Genomic DNA, 12,505 nt, shown 5'->3' with positions numbered 1-12,505 from the left:
AGGAACATAGGAACAGGAGGAGGCCATTCAGCCCCGCAAGCCTGTTCCGCCATTCAATTAGATCATGGCTGATCTGTATCTTAACTCCATCTACCCTCCTTGGTTCTGTAACACTTAATAACCTTGCTTAACAAAAATCTATCAGGCTCAGATTTAAAATTTTCAATTGACTTGCAGCCTCAATAATTGTTTTTTGGGGGGGAGGGTTCCACATTTCCACTACCCTTTGTGTGAAGACGTGCTTCCTGACATCATCCCTGAACGGCCTAGCTCTAATTTTAAGGTTATGCCCCCTTGTTCTGGATTCCCCCCTACCAGAGGAAATAGTTTCCCTCTATCGACCCTATCAACTCCTTTAATCATCTTAAGTGCCTCAATTAGATCACCCCTTAATCTTCTATACTCAAGGGAATACAAGCCAACCTGTCCTCACAATTTAACCCTTTTAGCCCCCGTACCATTCTGGTGCATTTGGGGCACACAGTGTCACATGGGTAGCTCCTAGGGAATCCAGCAATCCTGAAAAATTTGATGGCCCCATCCACGTGGTAGCAGTGTCAAATTGGGCCAGAAATTCGGGTCCCCACGGGTGAGTACGCGCTGGGTACTCACGCGTAGGGCCAACGAAAGTGCCGGTTTCGTGCATGCACTGCGCATGCGCTGGAAACCGGAACTTCCGTTCCCTTGAAGGAAGAGGTTCACAGGTCAAACGCGTGTGCCGGAGAGGCAGCGCGTACGCCTGGAACTTACGATTTTTTTCCAGCTTTCTCCGGGAGGGTAAGTCTCCAGCAGCTGTGCGTGAAAAAAGGCCTGCTTTTAACAAGGTAAGTGGTGAATTGAGTAAAATTAAAACATTTTTTCCACAGGTTTATTATTTTTAAATACTTTAAAGAAAGGTAAGTTTATTTTTAGGCCCATTAAAAAGTGTAATTAATTTTTTCAAAAATTTAAATTATTGTTTAAAATAGTTATTTTATGTAATTTATAGTTATTTTAAAAATGTCATTTAAAAAAAAAAATATTTGAAGTTTTAGTTAGGTTTTGGGGCCGATCTCTATTCATAGATTTGACAGGTCTTCCTGTCAAATATATGAATGGAGATTCCCTGCTCTGATTGGCTCTCCATGGCCCACGTGATCCCAGGGGACGCTTCGAACTAACTGCGCCCCATGGGATACGCAAGCACTGCGCGCCGGCAGCTGGAGGAGGCCCAGGATCGGAATCCCACGCGGGCCCACAGCACAACGGCAGGCGCGCTACGTAAGTGCAGGTCGGGGGCTTGCACCCACGGGAAGCCTCTGACCCGAATTTCTGGGCCATTATTTAAATTGAGCTGCCCTGTCAAAGAGCATTGCTGACTAGCCTTACATTGGCGGAGATGATAAACATCACCTGGGCTGTGGCTCCCTGGAATGGGCCTGTGGCATGAACGTTGACAGCTGTGGTCACGTTCTTTGCCATAGTGAGAGCTGTGCATGGTGTGGACTTTACTTGAAGAACTGGCTGTAGCAAACAATTGGAGCTCCTTCAATACCTCACGACTGAAGCACCACCTGCTGAGACAGAGCTCTGAAAGTACATCTGGGTCTATACATCCTGCTGGATGGATAGTGCTGGGATGGACTGGCTCTCTCTGGTGCTGTCTGATTAATCTGGTCTGCCCTTACAGCCTCCTGCTGCTCATCTTCCTCGGCATATAGATCATGTCGAATTGGATTTCCATTAGGATGCCCATTGTGTAGCCTTCAGAATCTAGCTCATTCATTGTCTTGAAACAGAATGCTTTCCAAGGGTTATGTAGAATTTAAGGGAAGTCTTCTTGAGTATAAGAGTGAAATATTATTTTCCAATACCTGCTCTGAGTCCCAAGATATGGCCAAAAATCACCACCAGCAGCCTCAATTGAGTGGTATACCTTTAACCATGCACTTCTGCCTTGATCTCTGAAACCTCCTCCAGCCCCATAACCCTCCGGAATCTCTGAAACCTCCAATTCTGGCCTCATGCGCATACCCGATTTTCATCACTCCACCATTGGCGGCTGTGCCTCCAGCTTCCTAAGCCCGAAGCTCCATAATTTCCTCCCTAAAGAACACAAGAAATAGGAGCAGGAGTAGCCATTCAATAATAACAACAGGAAATGCTGGAAAAACTCAGCAGGCCAGGCAACATCCGTGGAGAGAGAAATAGAGTCAACGTTTCCGGTCGAAACCCTTCTACAGAGGGGTTTCTGTAGAAGGGTTTCGACCTGAAATGTTGACTCTATTTCTCTCTCCATGGATGTTGCCTGGCCTGCTGAGATTTTCCAGCATTTTCTGTTGTTATTTCGGATTTCCAGCATCCGCAGTATTTTGCTATCATAGCCATTCAATAAGATCATGGCTAATCTTCCACCTCAACTCCACCTTCCCGCACTATCCCCATATCACTTGGTTCTCGGAGTACCCCTCAGTATACCTCTCTGAATCTCGACCTCTCTCTCCTCCTTTAAGACACACCCTTGAAACCTACCTCTTTGACCAAGCTTTTAATCACCTGTCCTAATATCTCCTTATGTGGTGCGGTGTCAAATTCTGTTTGCTAAGTACGCCTGTGAAGAGCCTTGGGGTGTTTTGCTACTTTAAAGACACTATGGGCTGGATTTTCATTCAGAAGTCGGGAAGGAGGCGGAGCTACAACTTTCGGGGTTGTAGTCCCGCCTCCATCGAGATGCAGCCAATCCAAGCGATTTTCACTTGATTGACCTTGTGCCCGCCCAGCGGGCTCAGCAGGCCAATTAAGGGCCACCCGGCAACAGGTGACGTCACAGACTGAAATTTCATCTGTCAAGACGTGTTGACAGATGAAATATCAGTGTTTCACAGCTGTTTGAAGCTGTCAAACACTGACAGTCTTACTTCTAACCTGAGTCTTTCTACGCAGGCTCAGTTAGAAATCTCGCCGGCACTGAAAGCTGCAGGCTGTCACTTTTGACAGATCGCAGCCATTCTGCTTTCTGTGCCGGCTGAATAATGGACTCCCAAAGCGTAGAGGAAGGAAGGCTGTAAAGGTAAGCACAGGTAATTTAAACTTCTTTACACACTTTAGACACACTTACCTTTGCACTCATGCACCCATCACTCACCTGAACACCGACATCTCGACCCCTCCAAGTTCTTCAACCCACCGGCCGGACTCTTCTAACCTGGTTTGGAGCCGTTGGGAATCCCACACGACACCCTTCAACATAGGGATTAGGCTAAAAACTGCCTGTTAACTACCTGTTAACAGGCAGTTAATTGGCACTAATCCCTTCCCGCCTCGGGTCGGCGGGTCCCAGCGCGGGGCGGGTACCCGTCTCCTTTGAAACTTACATGGAGGCGGGTTTTTGGGCGGGATGGTGTCGGGACCCCCGAATTCGGGATTTTAGCCCCCTGCACGCCTAAAAGCCCGCCTCACGGCACACTGAAAGTCGACCCCTATGCAAATGCAATTTGTTGTTGTTGACAAATGCCTCCTGGAAATTTATGGTTTAAGTTTTCTCAAGGGTGGCTGGGAAGCCGAAAGTCATGGAATTTAGGACCTGTGATGTCCTCCCTTCCTAACTCCATCACTTGCCAGCGGGGGTGCGAGTGCTTCTTCTACGCGCCCCAAAACTGTAAGGAACGTGTGCCAGGGCCCTTCTCCAGGGGCTCCATCAAAAAACGTTGGCCCCGGCAACAGCACAGCTGGTGACTTTGCAAGATTTTCAGCGCCCATATACGGTTACTCCATCATGGACTTCCCACACTTCTTATCCCCGTGACCAGTTGATGTCCTACTTTAAGTAACGCTAAATACCTTCCCCCTGAAATGAAAATCAAGCAGTGCTATTAGTATCTCTACAGCCCACAGTGCCTGTTTTTCAAACTCCATTGATCCTCCTGTCAAGAGAAAATTGCACATCCGTCAGGGGTGCAGAGGTAGAAAATAACAATTTACCTATTCCCATATCCTTCTTAGTGACGAGAGCTCTCAATCCGCGAATTAACCGGGTTGTTTGATTTGGCCCCTTTACAGATAACGTACTATCACAGTTCAATATCCCAACATATATTTGATCATGGTTTCTATCCCCAGCAACTCTATGAGCTGGTACGAATCAGAATGTATCATCTGCCGTGGACTCCTGCTGTTGTCACTTCCAATTTGCCAGCGAAGTGAATGACGGTAAATGTGAAAAGACAACAACAGGGTTTCACTCCTCTGTAATGGAGTTTTCATCAGAGGAACGTTCAAGATGAACCATTCTGCAATGTAACTGCTCACAAAATATAATAGGCATTTTTTTTTTCGCTCAGTGACATCTGCTGCTGCGATTTTCCGGATATCTTGATTACATTCCCTCCGTTCAGAGGGAGCTGCGAGTCCTTGGATCTGACTGATGTAACAGGAAAATGATAATCACATGTTTGTGTGGATGTGCGCTCTGTGACAAGAGCCGTGAGTTGGCAATGGATCAAATATGAATGGTGGGTGCGGGTGTGGGGGGAGTGGGCTGGCGGCGGTGGTGGAGTTTGGTCTATGGAACAGAATTTGTAAGTAAAGTAAAAAGAAGCATAAGGTAAGATGGCGATAAATGGAGCACGGAGTGTTTGTATCGCAAAAATATTCCACGGTGATTCTACAAAGATGTCTAGATCAGGGGTTCCCAAACTGTGGTACATGTACCCCTGGCGGTATGTGAGTTATCTTGGGGGGTGAGTGGGAGAAATTGTCTAATGGTGGATTTTATTGAGGGATAAATATTGGCCAGGAAACTAGGGATAAGTCCCCTGCTCTTCTTCAAAATAGTGCCACGGGATCTTTTACATCCACCTGAGAGAGCAGGCGGGGCTTCGATTTAATGTCTCTTTCAAAAGACTGCACCTCCAACAATGCAGCACTCCTTCAGTACTGCACTGGAGTGTCAGCCGAGATTTTTGTGCTCAAGTCCCTGGAGTGGGACTTGAACCTACAGCTTTCTGACTCAGAGACAAGGGTGCCAGCAACTGGGCCATGGCTGTGATTGATTCCTAATCTGTGCTGAGTTAACTGATTTCAGCCACGGCAGAAGTTGATGTGTTATAATTGGCCTCAATGTCCCAAGGCCATGGAGGGTTAAAGAATCACCGATTTTACTGAGTGATTCCTGCTGGGACAATAGGTGAGGACAGGATCTGGCTTGACTGTGAAGCCCCCTCACCAACCCCTTACCACCCTCCCAACTCACAATGGTTGAATGTGCTACTGACGCTCATTATTGTCTCGGTTCAAACATGAAAAAAAGGCCATTTGGGTCAGTGTCCACGGAACCGCACAGCAGCATGAATATGCAGGAGGCCCCCATGGAGCTGTACCCTAAGGTAAGTTTGGGGGAGGTACCGACCAGTGCCTTAGTGTGAATTTGGAATGGGTACTGGTCAATTCCTGTGGAATTGTACCCTAGTGTTTGTTTCAGGTAGCTGTGTCCATGGAACTATATACTAGTGTGAGTTTGGCAAAGGTACTGATCATTGCCCGTGGAAGTGGACCCTAGTGTGAGTTTGGGAGAGGAACCAGTCAGTGCCCCTAAAACTCTTCCCTAGTGTGAGTTTGGGCAAGGTACTTGTCAATGCAGGTAAAAGTGTACCCGAGTGTGAGTTTGGGGGCGATACCAGTCAGTGCCCATGAAATTGCACTTCAGTGTATGTTTGCACTTCTATTAGAAGAGGAGAGAAATTCAGGAATTTGTTTATGTCCTTCTCATCATTTTCTTGCACTTATATAGATCCTTATCCCAAAGGAAGGTTACACAGGTCACAGAGAGTATTCCTTTCTGTTCTTTGAACAGTGCCATGTGATCTTTAACATTCACCTGAGTAGAAAGACAGGACATTGGTTTAACAACTCATCTGAAAGACAATACTTCTGACATTGCAGCACTCATCAATACTGCACTAAAGTCTCAGCTTATACCATGTGCTGCAGTTCTGTGGTGGGAGTTGAACCCACAATCTTCTGGACTCAGAGGTAAGGGTGCCACCAACTGAGCCAAGCTATATCACACAGGACAACAATCAGGGTTTCCTGTTGACACTTTGGGCTGGATTTTCATTGAGGAACTTTCAGGGTTGTAGTCCCGCCTCCATCGAGTTCTAGCCAACCCACGCAATTTTGACTTGATTGACCTTGTTGAGCCTGCCCAGTGAGCTCAGCAGGCCAATTAAGGGCCACCTGGCAACAGGCGACATCACAGATTGACATTACATCTGTCAAAACCTTTTGACAGATATCAGCGTTTCACAGCTCTTTGAAGCTGTCAAACACTGACAATCTGTATTCTAAGTTTATTCCTTACTCTCAGGATGATTTAGAAATCTCCCCGGAACAGAAAGCTGAATGCTGCTATTTTTGACAGTTTGTGGTCATTCTGCTTTCTGTGCCGGTGAGATGAGGGACTCCTGAGACCTGAAGGAAGGAAGGCTGTAAAGGTAAGTAAAACTTCTTTAAACACTTTAAACACACCAAACACACTTAGCTCTGCACTCATGTACCCATTACTCACCTGAACACCGGACATCTCGACCCCTCCATGCCCATCAGCCCGACGGCCCACCTAGCTAACTTGGCATGGTTTGGAGCCGTCGGGAATCGCACACTTCAGCTATGAAAATAGGGATTAGGCTAAAAACTGCCCATTAACTACCTGTTAACAGGCAGTTAATTGACACTAATCCCCTTCCCACCTCGGGGAGGCGGGTCCCAGCGCAGGTCAGGTACCTGCCTCCTTTGAAACTGGCATGGAGGCGGGTTGGGGGCGGGATGGGTTTGTGCCCCCCAATTTCGGGATTTTAACCCCCCACGTGTCTCCAATCCCGCCTCCATGGCTCAATGAAAATCCTGCCCTTTGTGTTTTGGTGAAGGAAACCTGTCGTCTTTACTCGGTCTGGCCTATACGTGACTCCAGTCCCACACCAAAGTGGTTAACTGCCCTCTGAAGTGATCTAGCAAGCCACTCAGTTGTGTCAAACTGGTACACGGCTGCAGTTCAAGAAGAAGGCCCACCAGGGCAACTAAGGATAGGTAATAAATACTGGCCTTGCCACTAACATCCATGTCCTGAGATTGAATTAAAACAAAATTGCAACTTATTGATTACATAGAATGAACAGCACAAAAACAGGCCATTCGCCCTAATAGGTCCATTCTGGTGTTTGTGCTCCACATGAGCCTCCTCCCACCCCTCTTCATCTAATCATATCGGCATAACCTGCTATTCCGTTCTCCCTCATGTGTTTATCTAGCTTCCCCCTAAATGCCTAAAAATGTGAGTATCAATGGACACTGATTGGTAGCATCTGGATCAGGAAGAGAAGACAAGGGTACAAACTCCTTTTAATTTTTATTGCTCTTCCTGAGAGTGATCTGGACAGGTTTTTCCATCCGTTTAGGTCTGCGTTTTTTGTACAGGCCAATGAGTTGAAGGGTTACTGTTGCCCTGAGGTATTTGAAGCGAGATCCTGACCAATAAAGAGGTAGGTCTCAAGAAAATGTTTGGGGAATGTCCTGCATGTAAAGAAAGAATTGCATTTATATAGCACCTTTCACCACCACCGGACGTCCCAAAGCACTTTACAGCCAATGAAGTACTTTTGGAGTACAGTCACTGTTGCAATGTAGGAAACATGGCAGCCAATTTGCACACAGCAAGCTCCCACAAACAGCAATGTGATAATGACCAGATAATCTGTTTTTTTATTAAGGATGTTGATTGAGGGACTCCGGGGATAACTCCCTGCTCTTCTTCAAAATAGTGCCATGGGATCTTTTACATCCACTTGAGAGAGCTGACAGGGCCTCGGTTTAACATCTCATCCGAAAGACTGCACCTCCGACAGTGCAGCAGTCCCTCGGCACTGCACTGGAGTGTCAGTTTCAATGATGTGTTCTAGCCACTATGGAGTGGGATTTGAACCCACAACTTTCTATAGATTCAGAAGGCAAGGGTGCTACCCACTGAGCTATGGCTAACACATAAGGGACATTCTTGCCATTTTGGCGAAGTTGATCTTTTGAAAAATGTTGGGGAGTGAGGTGGAGGGTTTAATTTAATCAAATAGGGATGCCATCAACATATAGTGACATTTTGTAATCAAAACAGAAAATGCTGGAAATACTCAGCGGCATAGTGGTTAGCACTGTTGCCTCACAGCGCCAGGGACCCGGGTTCAAATCCGGCCCCGGGCAACTGTCTGTGTGGAGTTTGCACATTCTCCCCGTGTTTGCGTGGGTTTTCTCCGGGTGCTCCGGTTTCCTCCCACAGTCCAAAGATGTGCAGGTTAGGTTGATTGGCTATGATAAATTGACCCTTAGTGTTAGGGGGATTAAATACGTGGGGTTACGGGGATAGGGTGGGATATGTGTTAGTGTAGGGGTTACGGGGATCGGGTGGGATATGTGTCGGTGCAGGCTCGATGGGCCGAAATGGCCTCTATCTGCACTGTGGGGTTTCTGTGATTCTGTGATTCTGTCAGGCAGCATTTGTGGAGAGAGAAACAGAGTTAACATATCGGGACACCAGCTCATTGACCTGAAACGTTGACTCTGCTTCTCTCTCCACAGATGCCGCCTGGCCTGCTGAGTATTTCCAGCATTTTCTGTTTTTATTTCCAATTTGCAGCATCCGCAATATTTTGCTTTTTGTTTTGGTGACATTTTGTGTTTGGCACCTTCAGCCTTTACTCACGGAAGCTGTGTAACTGGCTGTCGTGGTCTCTATGGGCAGTGCAAAGAGCTGTGGGATAAGAGGATCATTTGTCTGACCCCTTGTTGGAGGTGAAATGCAGTTGAACTGGGGCTATTAGAAGATGCAATAGTCTCTGCCTCCACACTCCATGCGGTAAAGCACTTCATGATCCAGCAACCCTCTGTGTAAAGACATTTCTCCTAATCTCACTCTAATAGTGACATTTTTAAATTGGTGACTCCTCATCACAAACTTCCCAACCAGAGGAAATAGTCTATCTCTATTCCCTCTACCAAAGTTGCTCATAGTTTTAAAAAGCTCTGTTAAATCTTATTCTCTGCTCCAGTGGAAATAGTCCATGTATCTCAAGTCTCTCGAAGGAAATGACAGTTGCAGATATGAGCATTAATCAGTTTAAATGCACTATTGGGCCCAGTGCTAGTCCATTGGTATGTAAAGTGAAAGGTAGAAAAAGGCTTATGAAAGCCACAGTGAATGATTAATAATGAGAGCGAGAGAGAGAGAGAGACAGAGACTTGCATTTCTATAGCGCCTTTCACAACCTCAGGACATCCCAAAAGTGCTTTACAGCCAATTGAGTACCTTTTGAAGTGTAGTCACTCTTGTAATGTAGGAAAGGTGGCAGCAAATTTGCGCACAGCAAGCTCCCACAAACAGCAATGTGATAATGACCAGACCATCTGTTTTTAGGTGTTGGTTAAGGAATACGTATTGGAGGAGGTGTTGAACTGGTGGACTGCCAAATTCTAGAAATGGAAAGCTCCTTGACTAGCGATAATGGTTAAAGATGATTTCAGTGAACGAGGAACAACAGTCGTGCAACAGGATCTCACTACCAACCAATGTAAGGTGAGATTACATGTTTCACTTTTAGTGTTTACTTGAATCCTATACTCCCAAACTCAGGTTACATTCAGACCATCAATGCAACACAAACAAGTGTAGCTTCCTAGTAATACAAATTAAAGAGACGCTCAATTGCTTTCCAGTACAAGGCATATGGTGGTTAATTTAAACTTCCGGCAAAAGTGCAAATTGGGTGCCATTGAATTATATGCACCTGCCCGATTTCTCTTTTGATTGAAGTCAATCGTGTCAGCTTGGGCTCAGCAGGTAGCACTCTTGCTTGGGGGTACAACTCCCACTCCAGAGACTTGAGCACAAAAAATCTAGCCTGACACTCCAGTGCAGTGCTGAGGGACCGCTGCACTGTCGGAGGTGCCGTCTTTTGGATGAGACATTAAACCGAGGCCCCCTCTGCTCTCTCAGGTGGACGTAAAAGATCCCATGGCACTATTTCGAAGAAGAGCAGGGGAGTTATCCTCGGTGTCCCTCAATCAACATCACTAATAAAAACAGATTATCTGGTCATTATCACATTGCTGTTTGTGGGAGCTTGCTGTGCGCAAATTGGCTGCTGTGTTTCCTATATTACAGCACTTCAAAAAAATGTGCTTCATTGGCTATGGTTGTGAAAGGCGCTATATAAATGCAAGTCTTTCTTTCTTTCGATGGAAGGGATTTAAATTAAGCAGTCAATTCGATATCACCAATTTTACACCAACGCTTGGGGTGGGTGTGATGGAATAAGCAATATACCTATTCAGAAAAATACACCATTCTATAAAAGAATTCTGACTTTATTAAAACATGACAAACTGGCTTTGAAAGTCTAAAAGCCTTAGCAATGGAAAAGCTGTGAACAGCATACAAGATAAGTTGTTGACACTGAATCAATAACCTTATTGAAACAGGAGGTCGGAGGCTCCTGAAAGTCTGAAGCCTTGGAAAAACACAATGGTATACCCTGTTAAGGTGTCTTAAACCAATACTTCGGAAAGAATCACATAAGATTAAAGAAACATATGCCTTCGTAAAAATAACATCAAATGAAACACGGGAGACACGAGTCTGTGTTACAACCAGTTGAGGTAACTAAGAAGACAATGGTGCACCCGGTTGAGGTGTTTTTAATTTACATGTCGTAAAGAGGCACAAATAGAAGACCTTGGTAAAAATGACATCAAACAGAAACATCTGCTCCATACTGTTTTTTATGATAAGTTTTGAACGCCTAAAGGTAGAGACACGATTCTTAATGCTACAAGCTGATCTAACTGTAAAAATAGCAGGGGTCAGCAGAAAAAAGACTAGAGACCATTAGCTTACATCAGCAGAAATCTTCAAAGGAAATACAACTGAGAAAGGGTATAAAAATTGAACTTTCAAATGGGAAGACAGATTCGCTTGAAGAGGCAAGCTCTTTAAATGTTCAACTCTTTGTATCTCGGGGATCAAGGTATAGTATTATCTTGGTGGATATCCTGGAATAAACTAAGAACTATAAAACTAGCGAAGTTAAGATTTGAGAATAAGGATCTCTGATAATAGAATTGTAAGTTTTTTGTATTTGGAACTGTTAATGTTGTGATTGAATCACCAACTGTAAATTACATGTTGGTTCTTTAATAAATCTATATATTTTGAGAATTGTCTCACATAGTACTTCTGTATCAAACTTGCAAACTCAATCTCTGTACACTCTTTGGTGAGGAGTTGCAGAATTCTGGGGGAGTTTCCCGGAGCCTCATTATATCCAGAATGTTACAGTCTAGCTAAAGTTATTAAAAGCGCTATCTGGAGGACAGTAACATCTTCAGGTTGTTCCTTTCCTTTAGAGAGAGATAGTCCGGACCTTTAGACCCAATTAAGCGTCTTTAGGATTCGGCTACCTCAAACTTTAGTTGAAAGTGAATGTCTGGGGAATACGCCTGATCCGGGGTAGCCCTAAAGGGGCTAAGACTAGTAATAATCCTTTCATGGGGAGGAGGGAACCTCACAGATCAAAAAATCTGGATTGCCAGGTTAAGTATTCTGAGGCTCCATGCTGTGGTTTGGATCTTGCACATGTAAGAAAATCATGGACACAGCTTATCGTGTACATTTAGTGAATGATAATGGCCCAGAAATTCGGGTCCCAACGCATGAGTACGCACGGGGTACTCATCCATAAGCCCAACAAAAGTGCCGGTTTCGTGCATGCACTGCGCATGCGCGGGAAACCGGCACTTCCGTTCCTCTGAAAGAAGGAGTTCAGAGGTGGAACGCGTGCGCCAGAGAGTCAGCACATGCGCATTGAACTTACGTTTTTTTTTCCAGGTTTCTCCGGGAAGGTAAGTCTCCAGAAGTTAGACATGTAAAAAGCAGTCGCAAGGTCTGCTTTTAACAAGGTAAGTGGTGAATTAATTAAAATTTAAACATTCTTTCCACAGGTTTATTATTTTTAAATACATTAAAGAAAGGTAAGTTTATTTTTAGCTCCGTTAGAAAATGTAATCATTTTTTTCAAAAATTTAAATTATTGTTTAAAATAGTTATTTCATGTAATTTATAGTTTATTTTAAAAATGTGATGTTTTTAAAAAAAATTATTTGAGGTTTTAGTGATGTTTTGGGGCTTATAGTATTTATAGGTTTGACAGATCTTCCTGTCAAACTTATGAATGAAGCATTCCCTGCTACCATTGGCTCTCCATGGCCCATGTGATCCCAGGAGATGCTTTGAATTAACTGCACCCCTGGGATACGCAAGCACTGCGCGCCGGCAGTTGGAGGAGGCCCAGGATCGCAATTCCACGGGGGCCCACAGCTCAACGGCCGGCGCGCTAGCTAAGTGCAGGTCGGGGGGCTTGCACCCGCGGGAAGCCTCCGACCCGAATTTCTGGGCCAATGTAATTTTCCTAGTTCTCTTTCTCTTTCT

Source organism: Somniosus microcephalus, chromosome 8 (genome assembly GCF_052327205.1).
Source record: "Somniosus microcephalus isolate GS21.2 chromosome 8, FLI_Smic_1.0, whole genome shotgun sequence".
In the NCBI taxonomy this organism is placed as follows: domain Eukaryota; kingdom Metazoa; phylum Chordata; class Chondrichthyes; order Squaliformes; family Somniosidae; genus Somniosus; species Somniosus microcephalus.
The sequence above is the reverse complement of the archived record's forward strand: the minus strand, read 5'-3'. Positions refer to the sequence as shown.